General features: G+C 39.8%; 2 long non-coding RNA genes across 3 annotated transcripts in view; one reads left to right on the top strand and one right to left on the bottom strand.

The window, feature by feature from the left end:
* Window positions 1-13042, top strand: part of LOC120382731 — a 28555-nt gene extending 15513 nt beyond the window's left edge. Inside the window, exons 2-4 of one of the 2 annotated variants that reach the window (XR_005588230.1) lie at window positions 9669-9806; window positions 12633-12749; window positions 12998-13042. This is a non-coding gene — a long non-coding RNA (uncharacterized LOC120382731). Of the gene's footprint in view, window positions 1-9518; window positions 9807-12632; window positions 12750-12997 lie in introns of those variants that run through there. The other variant, XR_005588229.1, reaches the window with a different exon arrangement.
* Window positions 294-18802, bottom strand: LOC120382747. The gene is made up of 3 exons (XR_005588231.1): window positions 18701-18802; window positions 1725-1811; window positions 294-404 (listed from the first exon to the last, which is right to left on the bottom strand). It is a non-coding gene; the product is annotated as an uncharacterized LOC120382747 (long non-coding RNA).
* Between the last annotated feature and the right edge of the window lie 122 nt (window positions 18803-18924).

Here is an 18924-nt window from a genome sequence, read left to right as displayed (position 1 = left end):
AACAATTGGTTTCAGTAATGTAGCAGATGAGGAACAGAGTCCAGATTCAGTTTAGGGATCCCAGAAAAGGTTGCAAGGTGCTTTATTTTCAGGGAATGAAGTGCCAATTCTTATTAAAAGCAGATGAAGTGCGTGGTGCTGCATAAAATACACACACTCAAAGAGCTTAGTCTAAACTAAATAGAAATACAACAGATATCATGTACTTGGAAACCCAGAGGAGAGAATAACTAAGCTGGTTTCTATTATGTTTTGTTATGTCATTGTTATATTGTTGACTCACTTCTTTCAAGCAACACAGAAGTTAGTGTTTGGCAGAGATCTGAAGGAAGAAAGATCTCTGGCTTGGTAGACTGGCACTTCATTGTTGGAACCTTTACGCTTGCATTCCTGGCTTTTTGAGACTGTTGAAAATGCAAATATACCATTATATCAACCACAATTCGTTTACATTAAATGTATTTGGTATAGCTTGTTGAATTTACATTTGAGGTATATATAGAGAGAACACATCCAATGGCAAATTGTACAATAACACGGGGTTTTGAACAGAAAAGAGACTGCTTCCCTCTAGCGTATTCTGATATAACTGCATAGGATATTTGAACATTTGAGCCAAAGTCACGTACTGCAGATTGCGTGAAGGATTCTGCAGGAAATGAAAGATTTGTTCAATAACTGGTTGTTTCGACTGAATGTCCTCCGAGTCTAAAATAGAAATGACAGTCATACAGGTCAGGGTATTCACCTGAAACAAACAGGTGCATTTCGGGGGGGGGGGGAGGAGTAAGTTAAACAACAAATGCATTGCAAAAGTGTGTACTTTCAGGCATAAGACATTCATTTTTTTGTGCACTGACTTCTCATGGCAGCTGTTTCACTGTATTCTATGAGATGGGTCATGGCATAGGTGTAGCAGGCTGTCGAAGCCTGAAATTCAAGACAATCCCAGAGGATTACATCAAACAAAATATGTAGAGTGGAAGATGTGATTCTGTACAAGAGTTTTGTTGAATGTCTATTTATATTTCCCAATATTTGAAAAACATGCTCAATTGTAAATATTTTTGGCTGGATGGTTTTATTTTGTTATTTAGTTTTACTGTACAACCACAATAGTCTGTTGGTTACTCACAGGAATAACAATACATTCAGTTTTCATGGCTGTTATCAAACAAAGGTGTATTGTCAACCTATATAATATACTGTCTTTGGGCAATCTAGTCATAGTTGGTAGTTTAAATTAAAATCAGAGGCCAAAATTTTCAAACATTGGGCCCACAAAGCTAGGCACTTACATTCACATGTAGGTATCTAAATAAGTGACCTCATTTCCAGAGTGTTGAGCATCTGCAGCTATGGTTCACTTTCATGAAGCTGCAGGTGATAAATCAGAGACCTGATTTTCAGAGTTGCTTTAGTGCAGAAGGGTGGGATTTTCAAAAGGGCCTAGCATTGGCCTAACTCTTCTCCCATTGAAGTAAATGGCCTAATTTTGTCCCTATTTAAATCAAAGGAAGTCGTACCAATGATGTGCACTTTTGGACATTCTACATCAAAAGCCTACTTTTAGATACCCACCTTTGGCCAACATTTCTATACATTATATATTGCTGTGCATATAAGAAACAGGTTTTAAGTGTGTAATACCTTTACATAGCAGCATAAATTCCATATACTTCTATCTTCAAACTCTGGCAGTTTTAGAAGATAATACAACATACCAGGTAGAGATCGAGGCAGCATAATAGTCAAATGTTCACCATTTCCGGATATGTATATTATTTGATATAGCTCCCATCAGCATGTACCTGGGCAATGAACAAAATGTTTAAAATAATTAAAATAAATCTGGACACAAAGGGGCTGGTCCTTCTTTACATTCTGTAGAAACCCTGCTGTAAAAAAATGGGGTATTGCACAACAAATTATAAAGACTAGTAATAAAGCAAAGGGAAAAAACAAAATATAAAAAGGAAGTTCTGGTGTTATAAGGTCAAAGCTGAACTGCACAGGAGAACAAAACCCATCCCTCTATGTGTCCTAGGTTTAACTGTTAAATTTACATAGTTTCATTGTTTCCCTAGTCAGCTTTGTCCATAGTTCAGTATGTGTCCCCTGGCTCATCCTGACAATGCCCATCTGTTCTGCTGTCACAGACCAGAGTTATGTCACTGTGAGCCCCAACCATGTAGAGTCCTCTTCAGGGATATCAGGGGGGCTTTACAAATAGATCTCTGCTCCAGAGAATGGGGATGGGAGCCCCCATACAGGGTCATATTCTGGAATGTGCTGGGTTATAAGCCCCTTCTTCACATAACTAAGGTCCAGGGGATGGTAACCTTCTGCTCTAAGGGTGAACTGGCATGCAAGTGGAAGGGGCATATAACAGGTGCCCTTCCATCGTTGTTTACTAGGAATATCACACAAGGTAGCATTAACAGCTCTGGTGGACTAGAGACAAAGGTCATGCCAACTTGCCTGTTGAAGGGGTGAAAATGGCAGCAGCAGCCTTCTTCCTCTCTGGCTGTCCAAAGAAAAGAAATGGTGGTGGCCTGAGGAGCAATGGCAACAGGAGGAACCAGAGTTGTGGGCACCTGCTCAAATTGGACACCTGAGGAGTAGCAGCACCAGTAGTCAGGGACTCCTGAAAAGTGTAGACACTGGTGGCATAGGATATGGGTCTCTACCATTAGGTAATAAAGAAAATACTAGTTAGCCTTTCATGTTGATTATTTCCTAAGTCTATATGAATAATAAAATGGCAGTTTTCCATCCATAATACAATCTTCACTGAGAGCAGGATCGGCATATTAAGCTCTCCATTTACTATATTCTGTGGTTTTGACTAATGTGACTACAATCCAAATTGAAACAGAATATTCTTATTTTGTATATCTTTTTTTCTATTTTTAAAATATGTGCTGAATGTAGTACTCAGAGTCAGATTGCATCCAGTTTTGCATGCCAGCATACAGAAGAAAGGGGTAAAAAGGCGCCTCCTTAATCCCTTGCACCAGTATGCCACAGTACTTCTTCCAGAAAGTGGGGTGTACTTGGCTTCAATGAGCCATTCCCTCTCACCCTCACAAAAGTAAGTGGGAAGTGGTGGGAGGAATTTGAGAGCGGACAGAGCTTCTGCACCATTCCCCCAACATATCCAACAACACAGTGATGCTAGCATGTCAAGGAGTGTACACCATGCAGGGTACAAACCGAGTGAGGTTTACTTCCTCCCACCAGCAGCATGGGTACTTTGAGACACAATCTCCCTCATGACAACACACTGTCCCTTATGCTGAGGAGAGCACAAACTGATGACTTAGTACTAGACAGAATGCTCCTTGCAGATTGCAGGGAAGCACTGTGTGTTTCTCCAAATAGCTCTGTCATTGCACACCTATTGGCCCACAACACCCCTCCTATTCTTTTCTTGGTTGTCTGCTAAGCAGTCAGTCATGTCAAACAGTGTAGCAAGGCTGACAAATGAGGACCAAGAGGAGACCACAAAAATCACTTTCACTGTGTACTAATTAGGGTTTACTGCAGGTCTAGAGATGAGAAAAGATTGCACTTATCCACTTCAACCTTCATAATAACAAGATGCTCGTCTTTTAATTGAAGATGGAGATAAAACAAAATCTAGAATCTATATTCCTTTGGTTACATTGGTGGGTGGGGGTGGGACATCAAAGTCTAATCAGTAGGTCCTGTACTGCCCCTGCTGATTTAATTCAGGGTTGGAATCAGAAGAGGTTTTTTTGTTCAGATATGTTCAGAACAACTATTTCTTGGTTCAAATATGATCAGAATCATGCACAATCAGCTGTTTTCTTGAGATTTCTGCTATTTAGAATAGCAAAAAATCATCAGATTCACTGATTCCTGATACCAACTGTTCAGTAGTTCACTTGATCTCATGCGTTTTCCACCATTTGAAGTTGATTCCTCATGAGGTAATAGCTAAGAAGAAGTCAGAGCTGTTGAATCCAAACCAATATTCTAGCCTAACCTTGATATAGCCTCAGACTTGAACTCTAGGCTAAACTTGATTCAGAACTGAATCCACATCCTACTATCTTTAAATTATATTTCCAAAATGTGCTATGTTCCTCACAAACCAAACATAGTGCTGTCTCATCCTTGAAGAGATTACATTCTACATTCAACAAGACACAAGTGGGAAACATAAACAGATAAGAGGAACTGGGAGAGGGAAGAAGGCAGGAGGAGACTATAGTAAGATGGTGACTTGGTAGGGCAGATGAAAGTTGACCTCTCAGAATAGAGTTATTGTGTTTATAATATGAAATGCATCACCCCATCCCTAAACAACTGACCAAGGTTTAATAAGTTATTCATGGTATAAATTACTCAGCAGGTGAGAGCTGGAGGAAGGGATGGGGAGGGCTGTCCTACACCATGATAAAATGTTATTTAATGTAGACAAGATAATACAGATGATTGTCAACAAAAATTCCAAGAATTTTACTGGAACAAAAAGAACTGAGTTCCACCTACAAAAATATTAAACATATGAAGAATATATATAGTACAAAACCCAATTTAAATACACACAAACACACACACGATACCTTATTACTAAGTATACTAAATTTAACACTCTAAATGTTGTTGTTGTTATTATTATTATTAAGTTCAAGTTTTCCCTTTCCCCAAATCTCTGCTGGGTTCTGTCCAATGCCCAGGTCAGTCTTTGAGTCTCAAGTGCCTCTCATGACTTCCTAAAGAGATGGATTTGATTTCAGTGATGCTTGCTTGCAGGAGTGCCCATTAGACCAGACTCATGGACTTGGAAAGACCTTTGGTTCTCCTGTTCTGGATTGCTGGAATCACATGAAAGGAGACAACTGAAACCAATACTCAAGAACATATAGATACAGATATTCAGGAATGTGCCATCAAACAAAGACTGACTTGACCAGCCACATTTTAACTGATTGGGCCTTTTCCTGCCATCTGTCTGACCTGCCCAACCTCAGCCTCTCCATTCACTCTTGGTTTCTCTCAGTCCCGGTTTCCCTCCATCCCTCTGGCTGCCACCTCCCCTGCCCCATCCCCACATCCTCTCTCAAGTTACTCCCAGCCTTTGTTTCTCTCAGTCTCCCCCCAGACTACATCTGTCCCTAAATTATCACTTCCCCTTGCCCTGAGGGCAAGGGCCATCTCCTCCCACTATCACAGAGGGACGTGCTACATGCTCTCCATAGGACAATGACAACGCTTTCACTCTGAACACACCTCAAATCATATATCCCCATCAGCGTTGTGTCCCTTTACCATATTTACACATTTATGCATGTTTAAGTGGCGAGGAAGGTTATTTTTTAATATGTTTGTGATGACTAATACTCAAGGCAACCAGTGTTGTTTGTTCTTTGCCATATTCTTCCCTCTATTGTCTAAGTAGCATAAATTAATCTGTTCATTTCTTCTATTCATTAATATTAACTGATCTGAGGTTTGAATCCTCAAACTTTTACATTTATAAAATTGGCTTGTAATCTTGCAACAATTATTTTACCCAGTTGAACATTGCCAGCTAACTGATAATTAACTGAGTTTTCATAACATTTTCTCACCCAATTTAAATTAACACAGATCAAATTACCTGATGCCAGCTGTAATTCACAGTTGGTCAAATGTGTGGTGGGTGTTTTTACTCTGGGCTTGTCTGTTATCTATTTGTTTTGTTTTCACTTTAGATATAACTTTCCAGAGTGAGATCTACAAGGGGCATAAAGAAATATTTCCAGTGAGTTTTTAAGAATATGGTCCTAAAGTAAAAGAGTGAGCTTTCTTTATATTTTCTAATACTAACAGATTCAAAATAGATACCCTGTGTTTTCACAAAGCAAAACAAAATAATATTGTACCTCCATGAAATTTCAGAATACTTGCATGAACATTTCTCCTGTGTTCCTGAATGTTTGCTTTTACTGCCTTATTTCTAATCTCATATTTTTTTTATAATGGCTACAGAATGAAACATGTCATTAGTGTTATATTTCTGCCTGGCAGGTAAAATAAGCTAATAAATTCAATGAAGTTGTCACAAATGTAATTCATAACTTAAATATTGTATTCAGCTTCATTGTTTGAAAGGACAATTTTTTTCACCTACAACTAATAAGAAGGGATGAACCTGCCAAATAATTTACATGTTCTTGATGGACTGTGCCACCACAGATGGGGAAGATTCAAGCTAATAGCTGTGTGATAAAAGCTGCCCAGCTCAAAGAGACAGTAGCACCTGAACATATTGCTTTCCATTTTGAGTGTCTTAGTCTGTTAAATATTCCAGATGGTCTGAGGGTAAACAAAAGAGCTATTAACTTCTTAAGAGATTGATTCATTGTGTTGACATTGTGATACTTAGTGTACTCAATTGTGGGTGTAAATAAAGCTTTTCACATATTTCACAGTCAAGGACTTGGTGTACATCTGTTCACTGAATAGCAAGTCTGAAGTCTTTGGACTGTAGTATGTTGCTTCTCCCTTACCTTCAGGTTTAATTAAATAGATAAATTAGTTTTGTGTGTCACATTAGGAAGTTAAATATGAATATCTATTTAGAAGAGTGGATAATATAATTTTAAAAGATTCAGAATAGCAATTGCTACTTCATAAATAAAACTTGCAAATAATTAAAGTTCATCTGGTTCCGTAAAAATTCCAGTTTTCCTTCTGGAGGGCATGAATCAGATTGAGTTGCATGGGAGCTGACTTGTGATAACTTCTGTCTAGTTCTTTGTGCAAACAAAGGGACAGAGTCACAAAGGAGCTTAGGTGTTCTGATGTTCGGTGTCACAACACCTAACTTTTAGGAGCATATAAAATCACTGGGATTCACAAAGCCTGGATTCAGCATCTAGGAATCCTATAAAATGAATGCAGAGAGAGCTAGACACTTAAGCATGGGTTTCACAAAAGCCATCACACTGGGCAGGAAGCTGTTTAAGCTAGACAATGAGAGATGCTGAGCCCTGCCCTTCTCAGGGAGTTATGCACCTAGATCCAGTCACAGGGAGGTACCTATCTCTACTTGAGATCCACAGCCATGAACCCTCTCCTGGAATTAAGCAGAGAGGAGGAAGTCGACCTCCCTGATAACATTTAGCATAGTCACATGGGTACTTACCTGGGACATGGGAAACACCCCCCACCGCATTTCACATCCCCCTACTGCCTGTGCAGAGAAGGCATCTCAACATGGATCTTCTATCTCACAGATGTGTGCTCTATCCTCTGGTCTACGGGATATTTTGAGGTGGGTCTCCCATAGTCAATCCTGTTGAAGCACTTCCACTTTGGCATCTGAGCTTACCTACCAGATCAGTCCCCATAAATGAGTTAAGTGCTCCCCTAGCTATCTTCCTCTGGTTTATGGATCTCATTGGAGATTAGGCACCTGAACACCTGCAGGCAGAATGGGATTTAGGCACAGAAGTAGCAATTAGGTTCCTAAGTCCCCTTGTGAATCTATTCCATACATCCCATGGATAGTAACATGTCAAGGCATGAGTTGAAATGATCTAATGCCATCTCAGATAAAGTAATAGTGTGTTTAGTGTGCTGACTTCTTGTACTTGCACATGGTATGTACTTGAGTAAATGCACTTCCAGCTCCTTAGCAATTAACATGTATGGAAGTTATACAAAAGCGCTGGTATATGTGCCCCTTCTTTTTTCCCAGGCACTTTGTGATTTATCAGAATCTTCACAATATAAAATGGTCTTTTCAAGTGATATGTCTTGACAACTCATATCTCTCTGTACAGCTCATTAGTTTCCAAGTCACCTTACTAAAAAAGATTATGCTGAAATATAAAGGTATTAATGATAACATTTAAACGCAAATACTTTGAGAGTCTTCATAATGCTTTTGACACTTTCTAAGCTTTCAGAAAATTAGATTCAAAGATGTAACTAGGGCTTAATTAATTTCAATGATCAATCAGTTAAACACTCTATTTGCTTCCTTTAAAAATTACAGTATATGATAGAAAAGCTTTGGTTCTACTTCTGAAATTTATTTCAATGTGTTGTCAATATTGCCACTTTCATGCAACATTAATTATTTAAATGTGAATTATCACAGCTTAACACAAATTCACCAATAGTGTCAAGTTCTGCTGGGTTTTTTTTTTTTACAGCATGTGATAAATTATGTAAGGTACATAAATTTTGGGATAATATTGTGGTGTAAGGCTGTTCTAACTTAAGCAAGAAGGATGATCAAGTGAAAGAACAAAAAGGTAATTATAATTATTCTATGTTTTTGTATAGAATTGTTTTGCAAATTTTATTACAAATGGATTCTCACTAAGGACCAGATTTTGCTAGAGTTCAGTTTTACCTTAGCCTCAAGTATTATTGATTTCAACAGGATACTATTCTGCAACAGGTCTTACTCAGTGTGAATAAGAGTAGCAGACTATGGTCCTAAATCTCACTTCATTAATTCAAAAATCCAATAATTCTCATAAAAAGCAGGTGTTTTTGGCTCTCTTGTCAAAGATTTAATAGCAGAGTGCAGAGGTCCAGTAGCCTTTGTTTGTTTGTTTGTTTGTTTGTTTGTTTGTTTGTTTGTTTGTTTGTTTGTTGCTAATTTGCAAAATTTAATAATCCCAAGTAGGTCTCCCAATTATTATTGCAAATTAGCAGGGTTCTACTATAGACATTTTTAAGGAACTGTAGGAATTGTTTGTACTTCTGAAAGATAAACAACCATCTCACCAGTTAGTCAACCAATTAGATTTCTAATAATCAAAGGACTGCAATGAAGTGACACTTAATAAATTAAAAGTAGGTATTAAATTGCTAAATCTATGGGCTAGAGAAGAGATAATTGCTTGTAATTGTCTATAAATACTGTCAAGTCTTATGTTCTCCTTCAAATAAAACTTTCATTATTAGAAATATTTTAAATTCCTTTGTATTCTATGGAGCAGGGCTTTAATTGTGACAGTGACTCCTTTTGATTATGGGGTTTTATTTTTAGTTTGTGTGTCCTGTGGAGTTCATGTGCAGACATGTGGGTCACTTAAAAGTGAAGATGGTATATTGATAAATTCATTAATTTGAGCCTCCATTATATGCAGTGCATCTCTTTTTCATGGGGAATTCATGCAACACAGTAGGGACATTTTTACTACAGTTGTGTGATCCATCTCAAAACCACATTTTTCCAGGTTAAATTGCCACTATAATACAGAGTAATGTGAAATTCAGTAGCAGCGTAAAGAAACAAAGTATATTGTGCTCAGAATCAGAACCCCTCTATGAGAATCAAATTACTTAAAAATGTTAAATCAGAGGCAGAAAAGAGGAGCACAGGTGGCAGAAGAAGAAATTGTGACTTGACAGAGTGGAATGGAGCACCAAAGGGGATATAAAACCATGCCCATATTATGATAAAGTTGAAGCCTCTGTGACGGTTCCAGAATCTGAAGCAACTATGACATAGGTGCAGCCACTAGAAGGCATGGGGAAGCATGTCCACAGCATTTTTCTTCTTTGCTAATGCTCCCTCAGTACTGCCTCCCCTATTGCTGGGCAGAAAAAATAAATTATTCTGCCTCTTCCCTTAAAATGTATCCTAATGTTCACCCCTGTACAAAACTGTCCATTTCTCCTGTCCCTAGCTCCTGAAAACATCTGTTGTCTTCTGCTGTATTGCACTGGGAGAGCTTGCATGGGGGACAATGAAACACAGATGCTCCAGTGTTTCTTCCTCCAGTTCCACAGCAGGCAGCATTGGAAGGACTAGGAAGCACTAGGAGGTAAAGTGAGATGTGGAAGAGATATGAGAGCATGGGGAAGTTGGGGGGCTGAGGAGAGGAGCCTGGGGAGGTGGAGGAGACAGAGAGAAGCTCAACCAAGTGTAAAAATATGGTATTTTTCCAACCAGCCCAATAGTCTCAGAGTTCAATGACCAACTCTAGAAGTGTTGCCACTTCATATAGTAAACATTACACTGCCAAAAGCACAATGACGGTTAAGGAGATGTTAATTTTTGTTATTGTTTTATTATCATTTATTGATTTGTGTGTATTGCAATAAACCCTAGAGGCCCCCTCAGGGTCAGGTCCTTGCATTAGGATGGTACAGCACAGAACATAAAACAGAAACTTTGTCCATGTTCCATAGAACTTGAAATCAAAGCATATGACCAGAGACGAAAGGTGGAGACAGGCAAGGTCACAGTGAGATAGTAATGGGTGGTTCTTAAAAACCTCCAATGACAGAGATTCCATAACCACCTTTTGACAATTTGTTCCAGTGCTTAACTACCTTGACAGTTAGGAAATTTTTCCTAATGTCCAACTTAAATTTCTCTTGCTGCAAATTAAGCCCATTGTATCTTGTCCTCTCCTCAGAGATGAAGAAGAAATTTTTTTTTCACCCTCCTCCCTGTAACAACCTTTTATGAACTTGAAAAATGTTATACTATTCTCCCACATCTCCACTCCCCAGTCTTCTCCTCTCCAGACTAAACAAAAACATTTTTTCAACCTTTCCTTATATGTTATGTTTTCTACTCTTTTAATATTTTTTGTTGCTTTCCTCTGGACTTTTTCCAATTAGTCCACATCTTTCCAGAAAAGTGGCATCCAGAACTGGACACAATACTCCAGTTGAGGCCTTATCAATACTGAGTGGAGTGGATGAATTATTTCTCTTGTATTGCTTACAACACTCCTGCTAATACATCCAGGAATAATTTTTGCTTTTTTCACAATAGTGATACACTGTTGACTAATATTTAGCTTGTGATCCACTATAACCCCCAGATCCCTTTCCATAATATTCATTCCTAGGCAGTCCTTTCCCTTTTGTATGTGTGTAATTGTTTGTTCCTTCCTAAGTGGAGTATTTTGCATTTGTCTTTATTGAATTTCATCCTATTTGTTTCAGACCAGTTCTCCTGTTTGTCCAGATCATTTCGAATTTTAATCCTGTCCTCCAAAGCACTTGCAACCCCTGCCAGCTTGGATTCATCTGCAAAATTTATAAGTGTAATCTCTATGCCATTATCTAAATCATTGCTGAAGATATTGAACAGAAGTGGACCAAGAATTGATCCCTGAGGGAACCCCACTCAATATGCCCTTCCTGCTTGACTGTGAACCACTGATAACTACTCTCTGCTTTTCCAACCATCTTATAGTAGCGCAATCTAGGTTGTATTTCCCTAGTTTGTTTATGAGGATGTCATGAGAGACAGTATCAAAAGCCTTACTAAAATCAAGATATACCACATCTACTACTTCCCCCCAGCCACAAGACTTGTTACTCTGCCAAAGAAAGCTGTTAGGTTGGTTTGACACAATTTGTTCTTGACAAATCCATGATGATTGTTACTTATCACCTTATTATCTTCTAGGTGTTTGGAAATTGATTGCTTAATTATTTGTTCCATTATCTTTCCAGGTAGAGAAGTTAATCTGACTGGTTATTTAATTATTTAATGTTGAAAAGATCACCTTTTCACAGTACCGCTCTGCCTTCTTCTTGAGTCTTTGCATTTGCTTTTCTTCTTCCCCATATATTTAATCTCCTCTTCACCTAGAAAGCATTCATACCTCCAGTGTCACCAATATTTTTGTCCTCGTTTTATGTTCCCTCCCATTTCCTCAGTCCACTCAAACTCTACTCCTGACTTCTTTCTTTATCTCTTTTACTCACTCATGACTATACACCTGGTCTCCTGAAATCTTCTACACATGGCACAGCCCGTTAATTAACACCTTTATCATCTAGTTCTACAAAATATTCATGATAACAGCTACAAAACATCCCAGCAAAAATGACAACAGCCCACCTTGTTTGCCTATATAACACCAGCACTTGTATATTATGCCTATGTCTTTCAACTTCTTCAAGTCAGAGATACTATGTACTTTAAAGAATATTATACTTCTGTGGTGCTGCATAAACAATAACAAATACCCATATCTGCTACCATTTTAGTATGCTTTTCTAAAATATTTAATTTCCATGTATTTTATTATTCCCTGTACAAGACCAATTTTTTTTTAAATATCCTTTGAAATTTCCATATGTTTCCCTATTCATGCTCTTTTGAAATGTTTTCTTATTCTTCTCTGCTTTTACTTGTTTCTCAGTTTTCTTATGCCCCCTCCTTTTTAACATAATTTTGAATTATCTAGATTTGTACTTCATGTTGAATTACTACTACATTGACATTCTGAATTCTGAAAATGGGACCATCTATGTATATGTCTATATCTATATAAACAAAATCTTTATGAAGTCAGAAATAAATGGAGTGTATCTGTAGATGGAAAAAGTTACTATACTTCTGTATTCAAGCTTCAAAATATACATTAATTAATATAGCTACATTACCCTTTTTGAGTACAACAATGGTAGGAGTTCTGCTTTCACAGGCCATTTTATGAGACATTCCTTGAAATTTTTGGCTGAACTAGAACATACCTTTCCAAAAGCTGCCTAATCTTGATTTAAAGAGTCTAAAGTGATTTTGAATTTATCACATCCCTTGGTAAATCATTCCAATGTTCAATTACTCTGTCTGATAAAAATTCACAGCTAATTTCCTATTTGAATATTTCTGATTCCAGATTTCAGCGGGAGGAACTTCTTATGTCCTCGGCAGTGCCACTTCCCGCAGCCCCCATTGGCCTGGGAGGGCAAACTGCAGTCAGTGGGAGCTGCGATCAGCTGAACCTGTGGACGCGGTAGGTAAACAAACTGGCCCGGCCATACCCTGGTGGTCTGTGTGCCAAAAGTTGCCGATCTCTGAGATAAATTCACCTTGTTAGGGCCTTATTTATTGCCTTTAAATCATCTCTTAACATTCTCTTTGATATGTGTGACAGATTGAGCTCCTGCACACTCTTATTGTAATGTATGTTTGCCAGACCCCAAATCATTCTTGTAGCTCTTCTCTGAACACTGACCAATTTTTCAACATCCTTTTTTTAAGTGAGGACACCTTGAATGGGACACAATATTCCAGCAGTGTTCTCATCAACTCCATACACAAAGGTAAAACAAATTATATTATGTAAAACCCTAGGGACCCTCCTCACTTATTATGCATCACCTGCAGAGCCTGAGCCCTGAACTTTCAGCACATTTCAGTCATCTCCTATTTTGTATGTGTGTAAATTGATTGTTGCTTCCTTAGTGGAGTACTTTGCATGTGTCCTTGTTGAATTTCATTCTGCTTACTTCAGACTATTTCTTCAGTTTGTCCACATAATTTTGAATTTTAATCCTGTCCTCCAAAGTACTAGCAATCCCTCCCATCTTGAAATACAGACCCTGGACTTCAGAAAAGCAGACTCGGACTCCCTTAGGGAACTGATGAGTAGGATCCCCTGGGAGGCTAATATGAAGGGGAAAGGAGTCCAGGAGAGCTGGCTGTATTTTAAAGAGGCCTTATTGAGGGTGCAAGAACAAACCATCCCGATGTGCAGAAAGAATAGCAAATATGTCAGGCAATCAGCTTGGCTTAACAGTGAAAACTTAAGTGATCTTAAACTCAAAAAAGAAGCATACAAGAAGTGGAAATTTGGACAGATGACTAGGGAGGAGTATGAAAATATTGCTTGAGCATGCAGGGGTGTAATCAGGAAGGCCAAGGCACAAATGGAGTTGCAGATAGCAAGGGATGTGAAGGGTCACAAGAAGGATTTCTACAGGTATGTTCACAACAAGAAGGTCAGGGAAAGTGTGGGACCTTTATTGAATGAGGGAGGCAACCTAGTGACACATGTTGTAGAAAAAGCTGAAGTACTCAATGCTTTTTTCGCCTCAGTCTTCACGGACAAGATCAGCTCCCAGACAGCTGCACTGGGCAGCACAGTATGGGGAGGAGATGAGAAGCTCTCAGTGGTGAAATAAGAGGGTAAGGACTATTTAGGAAAGGTGGACATGCACAGGTCCCTGGGACCAGATTTAATGCATCCAAGGGTGCTGACGGAGATTGCTGGTGTGATTGCAGAGTAATTGGCCATTACCTTTGAAAATTCGTGGCGATTGGGAGAGGTCATGGATGACTGGAAAAAGGCAAATATAGTGCCTGTATTTAAAAAGGGGAAAAAAGAGAACCCAGGGAACTACAGACTGGTCAGCCTCACTTCAGTCCCTGGCAAAATCATGCAGCAGGTCCTCAAGGAATCCATTTTGAAGAATGTGGAGGAGAGGAAGGTGATCAGCAACAGTCAACATGGATTCACCAAGGGCAAGTCATGCCTGACCAACCTGATTGCCTTCTATGATGAGATAACTGGCTCTTTGAATATGGGGAAAGCGGTGGATGTGATATCTCTTGACTTTAGCAAAGCTTTTGATACAGTCTCCCACAGTATTCTTGCCAGAAAGTTAAAAAAGTATGGATTGGATGAATGGATTATAAGGTGGATAGAAAGCTGGCTAGCTCATCAGGCTCAACAGTTAGTGATCAAAGGCTCGATATCTAGTTGGCAGCCGGTATCAAGCGGAGTGCCCCAGGGGTCGGTCCTGGGGCTAGTTTTCTTCAACATCTTTATTAATGATCTGGATGATGGGATGAACTGCACCCTCAGCAAGTTTGCAGATGACACTAAGCTTGGGAGCTTGGTACGTATGCTGGAGGGTAGAGATAGGGTACTTGACAAATTGGAGGATTCGGCCAAGGTAAAACTGATGAGGTTCAACAAGGACAAGTGAAGAGTCCTTCACTTAGGAAGGAAGAATCCCATGCACCGCTACAGGCTGGGGACCAACTGGTTAAGCAGCAGTTCTGCAGAAAATGTCCTGTGGATTATAGGAGACAAGAAGCTGGATATGAGTCAGCAGTGTGCCCTTGTTGCCAAGAAGACCAACAGCATATTGGGCTGTATTAGTAGGAGCATTGCCAGCAGATCAATGGAAGTGATTATTCCCCTCTATTCGGCACTGGTGAGGCCACACCTGGAATATTGCATCCAGTTTTGGTTCCCTCACTCCAGAACAGATGTGGACAAATTGGAGAGAGTCCAGTGGAGGGCAACAAAAATGATTAGGGGGCTGGGACACATGACTCACGAGGAGAGGCTGAGGGAGCTGGGGTTATTTAGTCTGCAGAAGAGAAGAGTGAGGTGGGATTTGATAGCAGCCTTCAACAACCTTAAGGGGGTTTCCAAAGAAAATGGAGCTAGGCTTTTTTCAGTGGTGGCAGATAACAGAACAAGAAGCAATGGTCTCAAGTTGCAGTGGACGAGGTCTAGGTTGGATATTAGGAAACGCTATTTCACTAGGAGGGTAATGAAGCACTGGAATGGGTTACCTAGAGAGGTGGTGAAATCTCCATCCTTAGAAGTTTTTAAGGCCCTGCTTGACAAAGCCCTGGCTGGCATGATTTAGTTGGTGTTGGTCCTGCTTTGAGCAGGGGATTGGACTAGATGTCCTCCTGAGGTCTCTTCCAACCCCAATATTCTATGATTCTATGATATCATCTGGAAACTTTATAGGTGTACTCTCTACACATTATCTAAATCACTGATAAAGATATTGAACAGAAACAAATTCAGGACCAATCCCTGTGGGACCCCATTCAATACGCCTATCCAGTTTGTCTGTGAAGTATTCAGAACTACTCTCTGGGAACAGTTTTCCAAACTGTTCTTCTCCCACATTATAGTAGCTCTATCTAGGCTATATTTCCCTAGCGTGTTTATGATGAGCTCATACAGGACAATATCAAAAGCCGTACTGAAGTCAAGATATACAACACCTACTGCTTTCTCCCTATCCACAAGGCTTGTTACCCTGTCAAAGAAAGTTATTAAGTTGATTTGACAAGTTTTGTTCTTGACAAATTCATGGTCAATATTACTTATCGCAGGGATTGGCAACCTTTGGCATGCGTTCCATCAGGGAAATCCACTGGTGGGACAGGCTGGTTTGTTTATCTGCAGTGTCCGCAGGTTCGAACGATTGCAGCTCCCACTGGTTGCAGTTCACCGTTCCAGGCCAATGGGGGCTGCGGAATGCAGCGTAGGCTGAGAGATATGCTGGCCACCACTTCCTGTAGCACCCATTGGCTTGGAACGGTGAACCACAGCCAGTGGGAGCTGCGATCAGCCAAACCTGTGGAAGCTGCAGGTAAAGAGACCGGCCCAGCCCACCAGCTGATTTCCCTGACAGAACGCGTTCCAAAGGTTGCTGATCCCTGACTTATCGCCTTATTATCTTCTAGGTGTTTGCAAATTGATTGATTGATTATTTAATCCATTATCTTTCCAGGTACTGAAATTTAGCTGAATGATCTGTAATTCACCCTGTAGTTCTTATTCCCCTTTTTATAGGTTGGTACTATCTTTGCCTTCTTCCAGTCATCTGGAATATTTCCTGTGTTCCATGAGTTTTAGAAGATAATTGTTAGTGGTTCAGATATCTCCTCAGTCAGCCCCTTGAGTCTTCTCAGATGTTTTTTCATCAGGCCTTCCTGATTTGAGGACATCTAACTTGTCTATATAATTTTTAACATGTTGCTTCCCTAGCCTCAGATCCTACCTCATTTTCACTAGTGTTCACTATGTCAGATGTCCAATCACTGCTAATATTTCTGTTGAAAACTGAAACACTTCAGCCATGTCCACTTTTTCTGTTATTGTCTTTCTCCCTCATTGAGTAATGAGCCTACCCTGTCCTTTGAATTCCTCTTGCTTCTAATGCATTTGTAGACTGTTTTCTTGTTACCCTTTATGTCCCTAGTTAGTTTAATCTCATTTTTGTGTCTTGGTCTTTGTAATTTTGTCCCTACATTCTTGTACTGTGCATGCATCATGCCCAACGTGAGTTTTAAGAAGGAATTTGAAATAGGGGCAGTGTAGGAGAAATCAGGAAGGTACTTGAGGGAAAAAAATGCGAGCATCAAGGAGTAACAGCTTCAGCAGATCAAGGGCAGAGATTTTCAGCTTGATACAATGATTGTATTGTAATTACACTAGTAAACTTAATAGAAACTTGTTCTTTATTTGACTGAATTATACATGTATATAAATGTAACTCAGACACTAAAATAAATAATGCATCATTACTCTAATTATATCAAAATAAATAGTTCAGGACAGTGGAGGTCAATAGTGCTATGACAATTTATACCAGCTATGTCTTTGATAAAAATATAATTTTGACTTGTTATAGAAATTAATCTTTTATCTATCATCTACCATCACCATGACACCTGAATGCTTGGGAGTATTTAAACACATATAAATATATAATGTGGCGACTAAATAGTAGCCCTTAGAGACCAAATTAGTTTGTGATAAATTAATTCAGATAGTCCCTCTGACTCTCTTGTTTACTCCTGCATAAAAATAAGAAGTAAAATATTACTCTGAAAACTCCTGAATATTCACATCCTAATATCCTGGTCAGGATGGGGATTGGCATCACTGAAAACAGGGTAAGGATATTGCCTCCAAATTAAACATTTATTATGTATGAGAAAAGACAAGAGGTCCTGCATCCATCTGTGTTCCTTTTAGCACTCATCCTTCCTGAATCTGGCAGCATGACCAAGTTCTCTTCCATGTTGCTATTAGGCCTCAGGCTGCAGAAGCACTCTCATGACCATTGTAATGTCAATCAATTATTACAGAGAGGAAGTTATTGCTTCTCAGAGAAATAAAAACAATCTCTGAGTCTTGTTCTTATTCTTAATGTTTATTATGGAAGTGTCTAGGGAACACGCAAGAGTGGAGCACCATTGTGCTAGGCACTATACAAACTAGGTGTTGCATGCAGTCTGCTGGAGAGTCTTGCCCGCATGCTCGGGTTTCAGCTGATCGCCATATTTGGGGTCGGGAAGGAATTTTCCTCCAGGGTAGATTGGCAGTGGCCCTGGAGGTTTTTCGCCTTCCTCCGCAGCATGGGGCGGGGGTCGCTTGCTGGAGGATTATCTGCTATATGAAGTCTTTAAATCAGGATTTGGGGACTTCAACAGCTGAGTCAAGGGAGAGAATTATTTCAGGAGTGGGTGGGTCAGCTTTTGTGGCCTGCATTTTGTGGGAGGTCAGACTAGATGATCATAATGGTCCCTTCTGATCTTAAATTCTATGATTCTATGATTCCATAGAGCTTACACTCTAAGTCAGGGATCAACAATCTTTGACATGTGGTGCATCAGGGAAATCCGCTGGCGGGCTGGGCGGTTTCTTTACCTGCAGCATCTGCAGGTTCGGCTGAGGGATGTGCTGGCTGATGCTTCCCACAGCCCCATTGGCCTGGAATGGTTAACTGTGGCCAGTGGGAGCTGTGATCTTCTGAACCTGCAGATGCTGCAGGTAAACAAACCGGCCAGGCCCACAAGCGGATTTCCCTGATGGGCCACGTGCCAAAGGTTGCCGATCTCTGCTCTAAGTAGACAAAACAGGAGGGGAGGGAAAAGGAGTAGAATATACAAGGAGAGGGAACAATGTGATGGAAGCAAACGTGTTAGTTCCACAAGATTTTTTATAAGTGGGAGTTATGGGTTGGGGTTTGGGGATTTAGTTAAGAAGGAATGGAGTGGGGAAGGAGGCTGAGGGAAAAGGACATCAAGAAGAGGGGAAGATATGGAGTGAAGTTGAGGTGAAGAGATTGTGAGGGAGGGGAATGGAGAGAATTGGAGTAAACACCTAATCAGCACAGGCAAAAAAAAGCCGAAACCAACCTATACTAAGTTGCCTGAATGTCCAAAGGTCCCTGCTTTGGTTGTTTCTGCAACTGCTCCTAAGGGCTGGAGTCTCTGGCTGATTTTTCTCTACAGTTTTTCCCCAACACCACATGGCAGGGTGTCCTAGTTTCCTCACAGTGGGTCTCAGTGACACAGATGGAGAAAGTGGCATGTTGAGTAGCTGCCAAGATGCAAAGGGAAATATTCAAAGAGCCATCACA

The sequence above is a fragment of the Mauremys reevesii genome, linkage group 1 (assembly GCF_016161935.1).
Source record: "Mauremys reevesii isolate NIE-2019 linkage group 1, ASM1616193v1, whole genome shotgun sequence".
In the NCBI taxonomy this organism is placed as follows: Eukaryota; Metazoa; Chordata; order Testudines; family Geoemydidae; genus Mauremys; species Mauremys reevesii.
The sequence above is the reverse complement of the archived record's forward strand: the minus strand, read 5'-3'. Positions and strand labels throughout refer to the sequence as shown.